Source organism: Tachyglossus aculeatus, chromosome 13, assembly GCF_015852505.1.
Source record: "Tachyglossus aculeatus isolate mTacAcu1 chromosome 13, mTacAcu1.pri, whole genome shotgun sequence".
NCBI classification, from domain to species: Eukaryota; Metazoa; Chordata; class Mammalia; order Monotremata; family Tachyglossidae; genus Tachyglossus; species Tachyglossus aculeatus.
The window spans coordinates 16,942,951-16,959,476 of NC_052078.1; the positions used below are offsets into that span (position 1 = coordinate 16,942,951).

The 16,526-nt window shown below is 44.7% G+C and overlaps 1 protein-coding gene across 1 annotated transcript in view; it reads right to left on the reverse strand.

The window, feature by feature from the left end:
* Nucleotides 1-16,526, reverse strand: part of SVIL (supervillin) — a 292,499-nt gene that overhangs the window by 247,526 nt on the left and 28,447 nt on the right. Inside the window, exon 2 of the mRNA XM_038755658.1 lies at nucleotides 15,909-16,008. The gene's annotated coding sequence lies outside the window, so the exon portion shown is untranslated. The remainder of the gene's footprint in view (nucleotides 1-15,908; nucleotides 16,009-16,526) is intronic.

Genomic DNA, 16,526 nt, shown 5'->3' on the forward strand with positions numbered 1-16,526 from the left:
AGCCATTTCTGTTGGACCAGATAGCTTAACAGTAATCTACTTGATTGTAGGAAGGCCTTACTTTGCTCATTCTAAAATGCAAAGAATAAAATGGCCTCATCTCATAGAGATTTTGTGAGTGAAAATCGGTATCTGTGCACCCATCTGGGGCCTACGAAGACACTTGATGGATACAGGGTGTAACTATGTAACTACACCTCAAATAATGCTCCTGCAGACTTCAGAGAATTAACCAAATGCAGGGGATGGTACTGTGTTCTCAAGCACTCAGTACAGTGCTCTGCACAAAGTAAGCACTCAATAAATACAGTGGATTGATTATAAAAGGAAAATAAATAACCATTATCAATTAAGATCTATGGAGTCCCCTCAGGTAGAAGATATTCGCTGTTTTTGTTATCTGCTTCAACACTGGGATGGGAGGTTAACTTTCGGGAAGACCCCTGGCAAAATGGCCACATTAGAGCCACACACAAAGTGCTTTTGAAAACTGGAACAAAAGGCAGCCAATATTTCAGAAGTGCTATAGAAGTAAGCTCCTACCAAACACATTCCCTTTAAAAGCCCAAGACCAATATGCACTAGGTGCTTAATTTGTCTGTAACTCTACCTAGAAGCATTACCAAGAACCCACAAGAAGCAAGAAAGCAGAACAAATACAGCTATGCAATTAGACAAGAACTCTAAGTATCCGGGGCAAGAACTTAAAAAAAAAAAAAACTCCTTGTGAACACAAATAACCAGCACTGAGACACTATTTACAGAGATATGCGAGGCCTGGGACAAGAGTCAAATGCATAGCTGGGGCCAGTGGGAGATCGCCCCAAATTCAGCTGTCCCTCTTTCCTCTATCTCACAGACAATAAAGACACAACAGGCCTGGTTCATCCCTAATTCACTTTGGAGTCAATCCAGAGTGGCAGCCTGGCCTAGTGGAAAGAGCAGGGGCCCAGAAGTCAGAGGATCTGGGTTCTAATCCCGACTCCACAACCTGCCTGCTGTGTGACCTTGGGCAAGTCACTTAAATTCTCTACGCTTCACTTTCCTCATCTTAAAAATGGTAATTAATTTCTACTCCTTCCTAGTTAGATGGCGAGCCCCATGCGGGACAGGACTCTGTCCAATCTGATTATCTTGAATCCACCCCAGTGTTTATTATTATTTTGGCACATAATAAGTGCCTATAATCATCACCAAAATTCCCCATTTTTTGGATTGGGAATGGGATCTTGCTACAGGATTCTAGCTGATGTCCGGGCCTGAAAGGGAAGTTCTCCTTAATTAGATGTGGACAATAGGAAACGCCTGGCAGGTTAGCAAGAGAATACCAGGCTGAGTCTCAGGTCTGGTTCTCTCCAGCTGCTGCCACTGCCAATCCTGCCCCAAGTCTGCTCCCAGATCCTGTAAGCTGCTCCACTGTCAAGAGGCAAGGGGACCAGGGGACAAAGACATGGTGATGTTGGGAAGCAGGATGCACAAAGGATCACAGCTCTGCCCATTCTCCTAGAAGTAGCACTGAAGTGCCTATGAGCAAAGCTCTGTACTAAGCACTGGGAAACAACTGGAAATTTGGGGGGATAGTTCACTTCTTTCACTAGATCTCAGCTCCTCTGTTTAAGAGGAAGATCTCTGAAAGAACCCAGATTCTGACATTAGGAAATGCCAGGGGGCAAATTTTCACTACTAGTAAGGGAAGAACGGCTGATGCTTTTGTAGGCAGGGATTTTTAAAAAAAAAATCTATCCTCAAGGCAGTTGTCATTAATGGATATGCTCATAGTAGTGAGGGTCCAGATGATCCTCTCTGTGAAGCAGCTGAATCACCTGGAAGGAAGAGGACAGGAAGGAAAAGAGGAGAGAATAAAGGGGAGGAGAAGATAGGAAATCCCAATTGGAGAAAGGGAAATGAAAGACTGTCGGAAGGGCCCCTCTCTCTGGGTAAGTGGAGGCCTCTACCTCTAGAGTTGTGGGGGTAAGTGTGGTCCTAGCTCTCTGAAGCTGGGAGGGTCTGGATGAGCAAGGAAGAAAATCGAAACAAGAGCCAGATTCTCAAGACCCTCAAGAGCCTGATGCTTTCTGAAAGCTCACTTTGGCAGGGATAGGTCTACCAAAGCCATTGCATTGCCTCTCCCAAGTGCTTAGTGCCTGCTGTGCACACAGTAAGTGCTAAATAAATACCAGTGATTGATAGATTTAATGACAAGTGGGTTCAGAAGGGAAAGGGACAGAAGGTACAATCGTCCCTGGAAAAATCTGCCTTCTGAGGGGGCAGGAGGAGATGCGGAGCAGAGTGAATTGCTTTCTTCTGTGTTACCTGCAGACACCTGAGGGCTTCCCAAAGACTCCAAACTGTTCGATCTGCCTGCAGGGAAGTGGACTGCCAGGAACAAGGATAGGGAGCAGATGAGTCTGGGAGAGGCTGGTCTGAGACAGCATCCTCACAATCTGGCAAGGGAATCTTGAACCCACACTGGCTGAAGAAAAGCACTCATGACAGACACTGGAAGGATAAATAAGACATGAAGTAGGCTGTGTTTTGTAGTCACTGAATGTTGTATAAGTACAATGAGTTCACACCAAAGAGGGTTTCAGAGGTCACAGCTCAACTGGATGTCAATGGAGAGAGCCTCAAGTGCTACTTCTGACATTCTGAACTGTTTTCCACACAACTGTGCTGTGAGCCCATAATGAAACATCAGTGAAGCGAATCTAATTGTGGGTATTAAAAGTGTCCTGGCTGCTGGCAGATGATATAAACTCCTCTAAGAAGGCCTGTGTTTAGGGGCGAGAGGGAAGGGAAGTAAAAGGTCATGCATCCTTTGATGCTTTTACCTACTGTTTATGCTGCCACCACCAAAACTCAGCATTCAGAACATTTTCTGTTTCTCTCTTCCCTCAAGCAACCTCCTCTGACCTTTGCCCCAGCCCCTCTACCCCCAAGGGTTTGTTCGTATATAATTTCATTGTGAAGCACTTCATCTGAAGAAAAGAATATATGTTTAATGTTTGCAGTGCCTGGAGCTGTCTTTCTCTTTTTCCTCGGCTCTTGCAGTCTATGAAGCTCTTGCTCACAAAGGGCCACTCCTCTCAATAACAATATACCATGCTGGTCTATCCTCTACAACTGACTCCTAGTATCCAGTTGATTGGCTGACCTCCTCCTAAATATCTATTGTCTAGGTCCATCTCCTTTTGGAACATTCCAATCTCCTAGAGGAATCTGGGAAGTATAGTCCTTAAGCATTTGGGGAAATTAAGTCTGAGGACGGACAGGGTTTCAGGTGTAAACTTCCTACTCCTTCAGATCCCTTTCCACCTCCATTAGTGGCCTGATTTTTTACACAGCGAGGTTCCCCTATTTCACTGCTGTTTTTTGGTGAGCAGTGGCAACCTGCCTCTCTCTCTCTCTCTCACCGTATTTGAGAGGGAACAAAAGAAGAAAAGTTAGTACTGGACTTGGCAGTAAAAGGAGAGAGGCAGTTTGAGACCAGGGCTGGGTTACAGAAGGGACAATGAATGCATGGGTAGTGTTGAGAGAGGAAAGACAATTTGGGATTGAGGGTGAGTCACTGGGCCCGGAGTAGGGCTAGGGCATAAGAAGGTTTGTCCCCAAAAAGGAGCTGCACCTTGTCCCTGCAGTGACGGGACGGGGGGTAGGGGATTGGGGAGGGAAAGGAAGAGGCACAGAGACATGGACAATCCCTGCCAGTGAAAGGCAGGGTATTTGCAGAGAGAGGCTGGGTATGTTCCTGTGTTCGGAGAGTTGTGCCACCCCTCTGGCCTCCCCTGGCCTTGTTTTAGAAGATGGAGTTAACAGCTAAGCATTCATACCACTGCACACTCCTGGTGATTTTCCTCTTCTATACCTCTGCACCTCCAGGGTGCAAGGACTCATGGGGCCTATATATGCTGCAATTTGGTCAGAATCATTGGTATTTACTAAGTGTCTGCTAAATGCTAGTAGCAACACGGGTAACTAGGACTATAGCAAAACAATTGTTCCCCATCCTCTAGGAGCTTACAGTCATAATACTTCAATCATATTTATTGAACACTTACTGTGTGCAAAGCACTCTACTAAGCACTTGGGAGCCTATTAAACAACAACAGACACATTCCCTGATGAGCTCACAGTCTTGCAGGGGAGACAGACATTAATATACATAAATAAATAAATACTAATTAAGTGCTTACTATGTGCTCAGCAGGGTGCTAAGTCCTGGGGTACATACAATAAGGTCACATCAGGCACAGTCTCTGGCCCACCAGTGGCTCACAATCTGGGGAGGGGAAAGCAGACCCACAGAAAAATAGGAATAGTTTACAGTGCTGTGCACACAGTAAGTTCAATAAATACCATTGATTGACTGAAAGGTTCCGCTATTCCACCCTGTCCTACCAGTTGTCAAAGGCTGCCAAGGGTGGAGCCAAGACTCCTGTTGGCTCCTTGTGGGAAGAGTCACGTCAGCGTTAGCCGAGGTCTCGGACTGGCCTGCTTCCCTTGGACAACAATGTGAGCCTTGTCTCACTCCCTTAACATGAACCGGGAGCCACCAGAGATCTGCTCAGCATTACCAAAAGATGCAAAGCACTTTCACTAAATGAGGAGTTTGGTGACCCAAAAGGTGAACACTGGAGAGACAGGAATCAGTTTTACTGGCAAGTATGCAACCGGTATGCAGATCTGACAGATCTGGCTAATCTCACAGAATTCCCCTTTCGATTAAACACAGAGAGAAGTTTAAGATTTCATCTAATTCTTTCTATCTTGCAGATTAGCTCTTGCTGATTGACATTGTGATCTCGGCCTTCTGGCTCACTCAAAATAGTCTAATTTTTTTCATGTCGAACCTGGGTTTCTCTGGGCTCGGGAACAGCAGTTTTCATCCTGAGACCTCAGTTTGCTCTTTGGAGATTAACTCATTTCAGAATCAGAAGAGTCCTATGAAATGTGGTCCTTATTTCCTTTTACACAGGTGAACTGAGTCATGAAGATGCTATTAACATTCCTAAGGACTGTCACCTTCAAGAGAACTCCCAATTTTCTGCTTCTCAACAGATTCGCTGTCATAATAATAACAGTACTTGTTACTATATTTCAAACACTGTACTAAGCTCTGGGGTAGATTCAAGATTATCTAGTTGGACAAAGTCCCTGTCCCACATGGGGCACAAGGACAAAGGTGGAGGGAAAACTGGTATTTCATCCCCACTTTACAGATGAGGTAACTGAGGCATAAAGAAGTTAAGTGACTTGCCCAAGATCACACAGCAGGCAAGTGGCAAAGCTGGAATAGAACCCGGGTCCTCTGTCTCCCAGGCTTGTGCTGTTTCCACTAGGCTATGCTGCTTCCCATCCTCCAGTCCTCATTAATTCCACAGCCAGCCTGTCATCCTGTTCATTCCCTGTCATTCCCTAGATCTTTATCTTTCTTTCTCATTGGTCTGTGGATCAGGACCCCTTCCTCACCCTCCATTTCAAAGCCCTTCAGCTAGCCATCCTGCACATTTCTCTTACTTCCTCCTCTCTCCAGTTTGTCCTCACTGTTGTTCCCAGCAAATTAATGCAAAGCCCTTCTTGACAGATCAATCATCTCCAAGCTTTCTTTCAGGCTGCTTAAGATGTCTGGCCTTCCCTATACCTTTACCCTCAAATGGCCAAGCCCTTTCCCTTCCCTCATCCAATCAAACCCTGAAATTCCATCTCGCCAGAAAGCTAACACAGAAGTGACTACTCCCTGACTCCCCTTCATACAAACATTCAACTACCAACACTTCCCTTTCCCTCATCTCCCAGAATGCGCCGTACAGAGTATAAAACTTTTCCATGCTTATCTAGTTGTTCTCTGGTTACCTCACACCACATCAGCTATGTCTGACTTCATGCCTCCTGAGGTCAAAGGAAAGCCATTTTAATTAACTTATATGAGGGTAAGCCCAGAGCCATTATGCAGATAGATAGCTTTGATGAAGAAGATGATAATGGGAATGGTAGAAACAGAATAAGCTTCCTAAGTCCTAGGTTCCAAATCCCTTGCTAGACTCTTCCAAAGCCCTCCCTCGCAGGGAATTGTGCCTTGGAAAGAACTTTTAAAAGTAACAAAGTCTCAGATTAAATAGAGCAGAAAGACAATTATCACCACTAATTGAGCCGGAGTTTAGCTCAGTTAAACGAATGTCGGATAAGACCACACCAACTGGTGTTTCATTATACAACTCCATTCTTTTCCAATTAGCTGTACTGGTCTTGGTTTGGGAAGCCAGTTTTTTCTAGCCATTCAGATTCAGATAATCGGCTTTCTACTTCAGATACTGGAATAACTCAAAAGGAGTTACTTTTTGTCTCTTCTGCGATTATTAAGCCTTTCATATCTTTCTTTGAAATATTTTCCTTTTAAAGAAATAAATATGACTGGCAAGGCTCAGGATATGGACTTCATTTCTCCATCCCCCTAGCCAACACAATTCATTCTCTCGTAATAAATTTTGATGTTACGATGACACAAAATAAAAGTATGTTTTTTTAAATCCCAGATGGAAACTCTTAGGTTATATGACTTCCCTTGATCTGGTTAACTGAGAAGTTCCTAGAACAGCTTTGCCTTCAACTCAAGGAGTATTTATACAGCCCAGCACATTGGCACCAGGCATTGACATGCAGTCCCACAGGCTGGCAGATCACAAGCCTCCCTCTTGCCCTACAACAGCAGGGCTGGGCCCTTCCTCCCAGCTAGTGGAAACAAGGTAGGCTGAGTTCTCCCACTACATATTTTGGTTCACCACATAAAGGAATGGGTATGAGAAAGGGTCTGGAGAAAGGGAATTTGAAAGGGAATTTTTAAAATGGGAACCTAGCTTTCTTATTTTAGCATGATCAGTGGTGGAGATGGGTGGAACTGAATTCTGGCACCCTATGGCAGCGGGTGGAAGAGGTCAGGCGAAAGGGAGGGGGGGGGAGAAGAGAGAGAGAGAGAGAGAGAGAGAGAGAGAGAGAGAGAGAGAGAGAGAGAGAGAGTGTATGTGTGTGTGTGTGTGTGTGTGTGTGTAAATAAGAGTCATTCTCCTTCTCACCCATCCAAGCTCCTCCCATGAATCTAGACTTCTGAACTGTCTTTGCCCTCCAAGTTCGATCTTTCATTTTTTTCCCCAGTTGCTGTTGGTATTCAGAGTAATCAGGATGGAAGGGGCAGTCAATCCCCTTCCAGCTTTCTGGCCTTAGAGGAAATATCCCATCAGTAACTGAGCTGTCTACATTCAAAGCAACATGGATTTGAAGAGGGTTGCCCATGCCCCAACCTGAAGTAGCAGCTGAAAGTTTTGGATCTTTTTCCTGAAGAAGTTATTTCTTCTCTGACACTTTCCAAAAGGGGGGGGGGGGGGTGTCTAAATGAAAGATCCACTTGGAATTGTTGAAAACCAATACATTCAGTTGTTCTGTACGTGGGGGTTATGGTTCTAATGAGCCCTTGATAATTAAGGAAAAATCACCCTATAGGATGAGTGTCTTGACCCATGCTGTGATCCTGCACAATCATTTTTTGGGTTTTTTTTGCTTTTTTGGTACTCGTTAGCTGCTTACTATATGCCAGGCACTGTATTAAGTGCTGGGATAGATTCAAGATAATCACGTTGGACACAGTCCATGTCCCACATGGGGCTCACAGTCTTAATCCCCATTTTACAGATGAGGTAAATGATGCACAGAGAAGTGAAGTGACTTGCCCACGGTCACACAGCAGACATGTGGTGTAGGTAGGATTAGAACCCAAGTCTTCTAACTCCCAGACCCATGCTCTATCCACTAGGTCACACTGCTTCCCTGCAATCCCTCACGTTCCATCCAGGTGGAATCATGGTGTGGCAAGAATGCTCCACTAACTCCCTTTCAGCGCTCTTCTATCCCAAACTCGGGTTTTAGAAGAGCCAAGTATGCTCTGTCCCTGCCTTGATGGCACTTCCCATCTGAGCTCCACTATGATCAAGTTCCAAAGCAGGAAGCACTAGGAAGCAGCATGGCCTAATGGATAAGAGCACGGGCCTGGGATTCAGGACATGGGTTCTAATGCCAGCTCTGCTGTGTAACGTTGGTCAAGTCACTTAATTTCTCTGTGCCTTGGTTCCCTCATCTGTAATATGGGAATTAAGACTTTGTGCCCCATGCGGGACAGGGACTGTGTCCAACCTGATGATCTTAGAACAGGTCTTGACACGTAGCACTTAAATACCATTATTATTATTATTACTACTACAAGAGGAAGAGTGGTAAGACAGAAGGCTTGGAGTTCAACAGATCATACCAAAATAAGGTGATTATTGGTGGCCCTAGCAAATACCAGACAAGGAAACACCTGTGACAGTATAGACATTCTGCTGAGCACTACGCCTCGCACCCTCTTTTTCCTTTTGTGATTCCAGTGAAAGCTGAATCCTTCCACCTAAGAGTTTAGATGAGCCCACATACTTTGCTTTTCTCACTCACTCACTATACTTCAATCTCATCTATCTCGCCACCAACCTCTCACCCACACCCTGTCTTTGGCATGGAGTGCCTTTCCTCTTCATCATCAATCGTATTTATCAATAGTATTTATTAAGCGCTTACTGTGTGCAGAGCACTGTACTAAGCACTTGGGAAGTACAAGTTGGCAACACACAGAGACAGTCCCTAACCAACAGTGGGCTCACAGTCTAAAAGTGAGTCTTCATATCCAACAGACGATCAGCCTCCCCACCTTCAACGTCTTATTAAAAGCACATTTCCTCCAAGAGGCCTTCCCTTCATTTCTTCTTCCACTTCCTTATGTATCACCCTTCCACTTGGATTTGCACCCTTTATTCACCCCTCCCTCAGCCCCACAGCACTTACGTACATATCCGCAATTTATTTCTATTAATGTCTGTAACCCCAGCGCGACTGTAAGCTCGCTGTGGCAGGGAATATGTCCACCAACTCTGTTATATTGTACTCTCACACATGCTTAGTGTAGTGCTCTGCAAAGAGTAAGTGCTCAAAAAATATGATGGATTGATTAGTTACAGTGCTCTGCACACAGCAAGTGCTCAATAAATAGGAATGACTGATTGGGATCATATCTACCGGATCTATTGTACTCTCCCAAGCATTAGTACACTTCTCTGCACACAGTGTGTGCTCAATAAAAGCCATTGACTGAATCTTGTCTTTTACCTAGTGCCCTCCCCAAGCTCTTGGAACAGTGCTCTTGACACAGTAGGTGTTCAATAAATTGAGCTCCTAGGATGGTCAGGTAAGCACAGAGGGCTGAAGTCAGGGAACACTGCTTGCCCTGAGCCTTTTCTCTCAATCGGTCAATCAACAGTATTTATTGAGTACTTACTATGTGCAGAGAACTGTATGAACCACTTGGGAGAGTACAACAGAATTAGCAGACACATTCCCTGCCCATAACCAGCTTACAGTCTACAGAGTCCCCGCTTAGACTATGAGCCCCACATGGGACACAGCCTATGTCTGACCTGCACATATTTTGTCTACCCCAGTGCTTAGTACAGAGATTGCCACATAGTAAGCACTTAATAAATGCAATTATTATTTTTTTTATCATTGTCTTTTCACAAGCCAGAGGGAAGTGAAGATTTAGAAGGTACCTGGTTGATCGATGAAGGCAGCCAAACCAGATAATAAAGGTTATAGATTGTTTTGGATTTCTAACTACCTGAATTACCCGGGTCTAGCAGTCAAAATAGATCAATCAGTAGTATCTGTTGAACACTTACTAGGTGCAAAGTACAACAGAGATAGTAGACATAATCTCTGCCTTCAAGGAACACACAATGAAGTAGGGGAGACAGATGCTAAAACAAATTACAGGTAGAGAGGAAAGTAGCTGATGGCCAAATTCCTTTCACTTGGTGCTGGGCAGTGCCAGTCTGAGAGATCCCAGGAAAAGAACCACTCCAGCCTCAATTTCTGTCTCCTTCAACGGGCCTTTGAGAGACAAGGCCAGCAAGCACTGCTGCACCTCCTGGGCCAGGAGGACATCAGCAGTACTAAACTGCATTCAAACAGCAATAAGGGATCGGATTGGGATTTTGGTTTCCGTAATTAGCCCTTCCAGGAGGATTTTGAGAGCAACATATGACATTCAGATGAGCCACCTTTGGATTCAAGTTACTTGGAATCGAGTGGGTTCAGTCAGACATGTTAAAATGATATCTTGTTCACCTGGTTTCTAGTGGCACCCTTTGGTTTAAGGCAGAAGATCAGTTTCCTAAGAGTTCAGTAAGCCCCCATGACTTACAATCTATTCTATTAGGAAACAAACAGGTCAAACCAAACAGCTTCATCAGCTGAGGGGATTGACTTGGCCCAGTGAGTTCACTGGCACCGAGCATTTCCACAGAATCAGAGAGAATGAAAGACTTGAAGTCCATTTATCCAATCAGTGGGGTTTATTGAGCACTGTGTGCAGAACACTTATCCAAATAGAAAGGCAGTGAAGAACAGCAAGATGAAAAAAATCACTCTGAAAGATAAAAAAAAGACAGCTCTATCTGTCTTTTGGTCTGTTCCTGAAAACAATGAAGACTGATTTTATGCTGTTGTTTTATTGGATTCATAAGAATGAATTTTTCCCAGGGGAAAAATACACTTGAGGATTTCTCTGTGAAAGAAAGGAAACCAGGAAACTACAGCTCATTCGTGAGTCAGCATTCGTTCAATCCACTTTGGATATAGATGGCCAATTGCATAAGGCTTTAAGAGGGCCACCTGCCTTCATTTCAATTGGCATTGGATTACATTACCATCTTTTTGTTCCCCAGCTTTGCAAAAACTGTAAGGAGACTGCAGTGACAGTCAACAAGTGACAGTCAACAGCAAGGAACTTGGCTCTCTGGCTTCCTTCTAAGATGGCCACCCCAAAACTTCATTACCAGGATGGCCACTGGCAGGGCTGGTAAAACCAGATAGGGAGGCTTCCATGATGTCTCACACATTATGTTCACTAGATATACAGTGGAGTGCATTGATGTCATACTCTCCATTTTGTGGAAAGCCCCCGGGAGCACCTGAACCCACAGGCTCTCTCTTGGGTGGGGGGATCCTAACCCCAGCAACTTGCTCCAAAGGCACTGCACTCAATTCCCAGGTCCCTCTGAATTGGGGTACCACTTCAGAGCCATGACACTTGGAGGCAGGAGCTGTGGGGATGGGATGGGGAGGCTGGGAGCTTGAAACCGAGGTCACAAAAGCATCCAATGCTATATTCATGCTGGACATGAGGCAGCCCATTGAAAAACAAAACCTGATCACTGGCCATCCTATTCATTAATTACTACAGACCAGAGTGCAGGCTCTGGCCTCTCCTAAAGCCCTGAAAAAAATCACAAACCTGAGGAGTGGTATCACTTCCAAGATCCCCTGGACAGGACCTGGTTGAGGTGGAGTTTGCCTAGGAACCCTCTATTGTGGCTGAAAACTCTCTCTCCACTCACCACCACAGGAACAATTTCCAAATGTGTGCTTCAGTCAGAGGAAAGTAATGTTTCCTATTCCTCACTTTAGTCCCCAAACACACCCACGACTTCAGGCACCACAATGCATCTTCTTGAAAGACACCAAACTTTTAATTCGGCTAACTCTTCTGTAAAAAGTGTTTTCTTAGCTGGCTCTTTAATGTGTGTGTCAGTGAACCAGGGTCAGGCCAACTATTTACAAAATGATTTTTTCTTCTTTGCTCTTCCTGTGTTGCTTTTGTTTCAAGACAGATGGTGTAACTTCCTCAGCAAATAATGCTGATAAGGGCTTGCTTCTGCACTTACTGTGGGGTAACTACCATTAGGACAATACTTATTTTCCACATTTTCTGTACTGCTATATGGCTTTCCTACCATGTAGAGCCTCCACCACCAGCCAGAGTTCAGTCAGGGGTAGACCGGAGGTTTAAGAAGCCCCATACGGGTGGTGAAAAAGGGAACTGTATACCTGAACAACTCCCACCTTGATGCCTGGCTCTTTGTCCCTTTCCGGACTATTTCAAAACTGGTGCCAGCAGCATGCACTCCTTACTGACATTTCCCTCAGGTTGAGGAAAAGAGAGAGGAGGAGAAGGCACACATACTCTGCTGACTCCATTTTTCAATAGGTAAGAGAGGCAAGAGCTCCAGGGAGAGAATCAAAGGCTACCACTTGGTGCCTCCAGGCCACATTCAGTCATGGGGCTGTTGGTGGAAAATGCTGAACTCAGAAATAAGGAGTCTCAAAAAAAGAGACAATAAGAGTGTGTCTGTGGGGGCATGGAGGTGGTGGGGAGGAGCAGGGATTAAAGGCAGAGAGAGGAAATGAGAGGTGAACTGGTTAGGGTGAGTACAGAAGAGACTACCTCAGATTCCTTTCAGGGTAAGTCAGGATTGAGCTGAATTACTAACACAGGAGGTAAGGTTACAGCCTTTTGCTTCTTGGATAATGAAATTGAGAGCAAACACATTTTCTTTGACCAACCTTTCCTGGCTCCTAACTGAATACCGTGAAGAACCACAAAGGAGTTGAAAGGAAGAGACGCTTTTAATTCTTTGTGGTTGTTTTTTTTCCCAGTCCAGGCAACTCCAGAAAGTCCTGCGTGATTCCGATTTCCTAGGGGCTGCCCGGCCCCCACCTCCAATGGACACCTCTTAGAAAAATGGCAGAGGGGAGAACGGCTCCCGGGGTTTAAGCATTTGGTCAAGCTGCTCACAATCAGGGAGATTGATGCACCAAGGCCTGGAAGTGATGGCTCTAACTGCGAATGCTTTTAAGAAATCTTCCTCTCTTGGGGAACAATGATTCAGCATTTCCCTCCCTTTGGGCTCTGCTGGAGACGACCCTGCTGTTCTGATCAGTGTCATTACCTAGGAAGATTTTCGGGTCCAGTCATTGTTTTTGTTTCCCTTGGCAGAAATCTCTGGGAAATGGCCAAGGCAGGAAGGGACATAAATCCAGCAGCTTTAAGATGGAAAAAACTCCTTGGTTTTGAGGCTGGTCATTTCTCGTTAGATGTTTGTTTTTTCCCCTCTGGCCCTAGGAACTGTTTGAGGACTTCCAGGGGATTATTCCTGTTTCAAATCTTGGAAAATTTGGGAACACCAAAGTCCAGGCTTTCCCAATTTCTAAACAAAAGTGGGGGAAGGGGGCGTGTGTGTGTGCATGCGCGTGTGTGTGTGTGTGTGTGTGTGTGTGTTTGGTTGGATTGACTTTGAGTGTAGAGATATCCTACTTACAGATCATTATCATTATTACTACTGATTATCTTCTATCTGTCCCATTGCCTAGCTCATAGCAATCACTTTAATCCTGCCATTATTATTATTACTACCATGATTCAAAAATTGCACAAGAAGCATGTGCTCACATTTCCCTTGAGAAAAACCCTTTATCATTAAAATGCATCTCTTAATAATAAAATAGAAAAATATTTCAATAATATAAAACTTGTCTTCTGAAGAACTCTTTTACTCACAAAGGTGCAACATCACCTTCGACAAATGGTATGATGTGGCTCAGAGATGGTCACTGCCCCTGTAGAACAGTGTCCTGCACACTGTAGGCACTCAATAAATATAATAATAACAATAATAATTATGGTATTTGTTAAACACTATTTGCCAAGCATTGTTCTAAACTGGGGTAGATACAAGCTAATCAGGTTGTTCACAATCCCTATCCCAAACGGGGCTCACAGTTTTAAACCCCATTTTACAGATGAGGTCACTGAAGTGCAGAAGTGAAGTGACTTGCCCAAGGTCACACAGCAGACAAGTTGCAGCATCAGGATTAGAACCCAGGTCCCTCTGACTCCCAGGCATGTCTTCTATCTACTTGACCATGCTAATTCCCACAAATAACTGAAATAAGCCACTTGGGGAATAGGGTCTAACAGCCAGATAACTGCAAAATTGGGATGCTGACAATTCCAGGGGTTGGAAGAAGGGAAGGGTTAGTGGAAATGTTGATGCTGTGTCATCAGCCTAGTGCTCCCTTTCATGTGCTGTTTTCCTTCTTCCTATCACTCACTGCTCCTGCAGTGTGGCCAGTAATAGAAAGGGAAACCAACTGAAATGATCACATACAGGGCCACGCTAAAAAAGTCAGCCCAAGAACCAGGACGTTTTTTGAATTATCCTCAAAAAACTAACCCATTCTGGCAAAACTTACAAAACGTCCCCTTAAATTTGACAGATTGTAACAACGATGCAGTGAAGTCAGTTTAAGAAAATAATAATAATAGCAGTAATAGTAATAATAATGGTATTTGTTAAGCACTTAATATGTGTACTGTTCTAAGCACTGGGGTAGATACAAGGTAATCAGGTTACAGGCAGCCCCTGTCCCACATGGACCTTACAGTCTTAATCCCCATTTTACAGTTGAGGTAACTGACGCCAAGGAAAGAAGTGACTTGCTCAAGGTCTCGCAGCAGACAAGTGGCAGAGCCAGGATTAGAATCCATGTCCTCTGACTCCGAAGCCCAAGCTCTTGCCACTAGGCCACACAGGGGTCTGTCTTTGGGCATCAAGAGCACAAACAGTTGTAGTCTTACATGGACATACATTCCACCAAAGGATTCTAGATGAGCAAGCATCCTTGTCTCCATGAACATGGTAAAATGGATCACACCGAAATGATGAACCCTGACTGCACTTGCTCTGTTGGGTACAATGAGCCATAAGACTGTTCCAACCACTGAGAACATGGTCAGCTGCCCATAGTGCCCATAAATTTTGGTCCATATAGCCACATTCCCCCAAATTCACTGTATTGGAGATGCAGTTTTACCCTTTTGTTTGCCAATTGTTCTGGGCATTAGCCCAGAACATTAGCCCAGGATATTAGCCCTGACGTAGAAAGGCCTAAAACGTACCCAAGTTTGAATTGCCAGGCAGTGAGTTGGCCCTTGGATTTGTTTCTGTTTCACTTAACTGATACCCTCAAGCATAAGGAAATGATTGAAGCCCATATTTACTGCAAGCGATGAAAAGTCTCCTGACTGGCTTTTAATACCCTGCTGGACAGCCATGAAGCAGGGGAAGCATGAACAGCAGATATTTTTCTGGCCATATCTACTGGACTTAAAGAACGGTCAAGGATTGATCATTCTAATCTTCTCTTTTGTATCTGGTGACATGGCTCAGGCCGTGTTCTCAAGGATGTAACCCAAATAATCAAGTGAATTTGATGTGGAAGGAGGTAGAAATGGTGTTCCAGATAAAGGAGTCTTGTTGTCTTTTGATAAAGCCACCGCTTTGCTAATTTGGACTGTAAAACATCCTACAACTGGCTGGAGGAGACTTCAAGGAAACTGGCAGGTGAATGTGATGTCTCAATGGGCCATGTGGTCTCCACCCTTCCTAGCTGACTCTTTGGTCCTTCCTACCGAGACCCCAAGGTTTATGGTGTCAGCAGTTCTCCTACTATGTTTTGGGAGAGGAGAAAAAACTCTCCAACTCTCCCATAATCTCCTGCATTGAACTGACCAGCCTTACGGGGAGCAGAACCAAATACTGTGTACAATTGAGCTAAAAGCTGCGGTTCCATTCCCCATCATAAGCAGTCCGACCAGGACAAGCACCAGCAGTCCGACCAGGTAAGCATTTCCTTTTCCCGCCAACACAAGAAAGTGTAGGGAGGGAGCTTAGACGTGGACACACACTCCCATTCAATTTAAAATGTCCTCCTCAAGTTGGTTCAACGAGTTCAGCTATTTATGGCTTTTCTTTTTTTCCATGGGCCCTAGGAGATGCTCAGAGGTACCATAAAATTGCTGCTGCTGCTGCTATCAAATTTGCTGGAAAACTCCTGGGAGTCACTATAAGCACAGTCTTTTCTAAACACCATTAATTATGAGAGTGATGACAAGAGTGCTACTATAGGGAGATTGACTGAGCTAACCCTACCTTCAGTATGAGTCCCCGGAGTCTCGACCAGTTAGGAGACACTGAGGTCAGAGTTTTCTCACTTGTTCTTCACTCCTCCGGGAAAGCCGGTTGTAACTGACTGTGAAAACAAAGACGTTATTCCTACATTTGCAAATTTTTTTATGGTATTTGTTAAATGCTTACTATGTTCCAGACACTATACTAAGCGCTGGGGTAAATACAAGACAGATAGGACAAAGCCCCTGTCCCACTTGTGGCTCACAGTTTTAAACCCCATTTTACAGATGAGATAACTGAGGCACAGAGAAGTAAAGTGACTTGCCCAAGGTCACTCAGCAGAAAAGTGGAAGAACTGGGATGAGCACCCAGGTGATCTGACAACCCAGGCCCGTGCTCTTTCCATTAGGCCACGCTGCTTCCCTCATGACATCTCCCCCTTCTAGACTCTGAGCCCATTGTTGGGAAGGGACCAACTTGTACTTCCCAAGAGCTTAGTACAGTGCTCTGCACATAGTAAGTGCTCAATAAATACGATTGAATGAATGAATCTTCACGATGGGGAAGTTCTACTTTACCAGGTCTGTCTTCTAACCATCCATGGACAAATTGTTTGTGGCTGAGAAACTGAGATCAGGC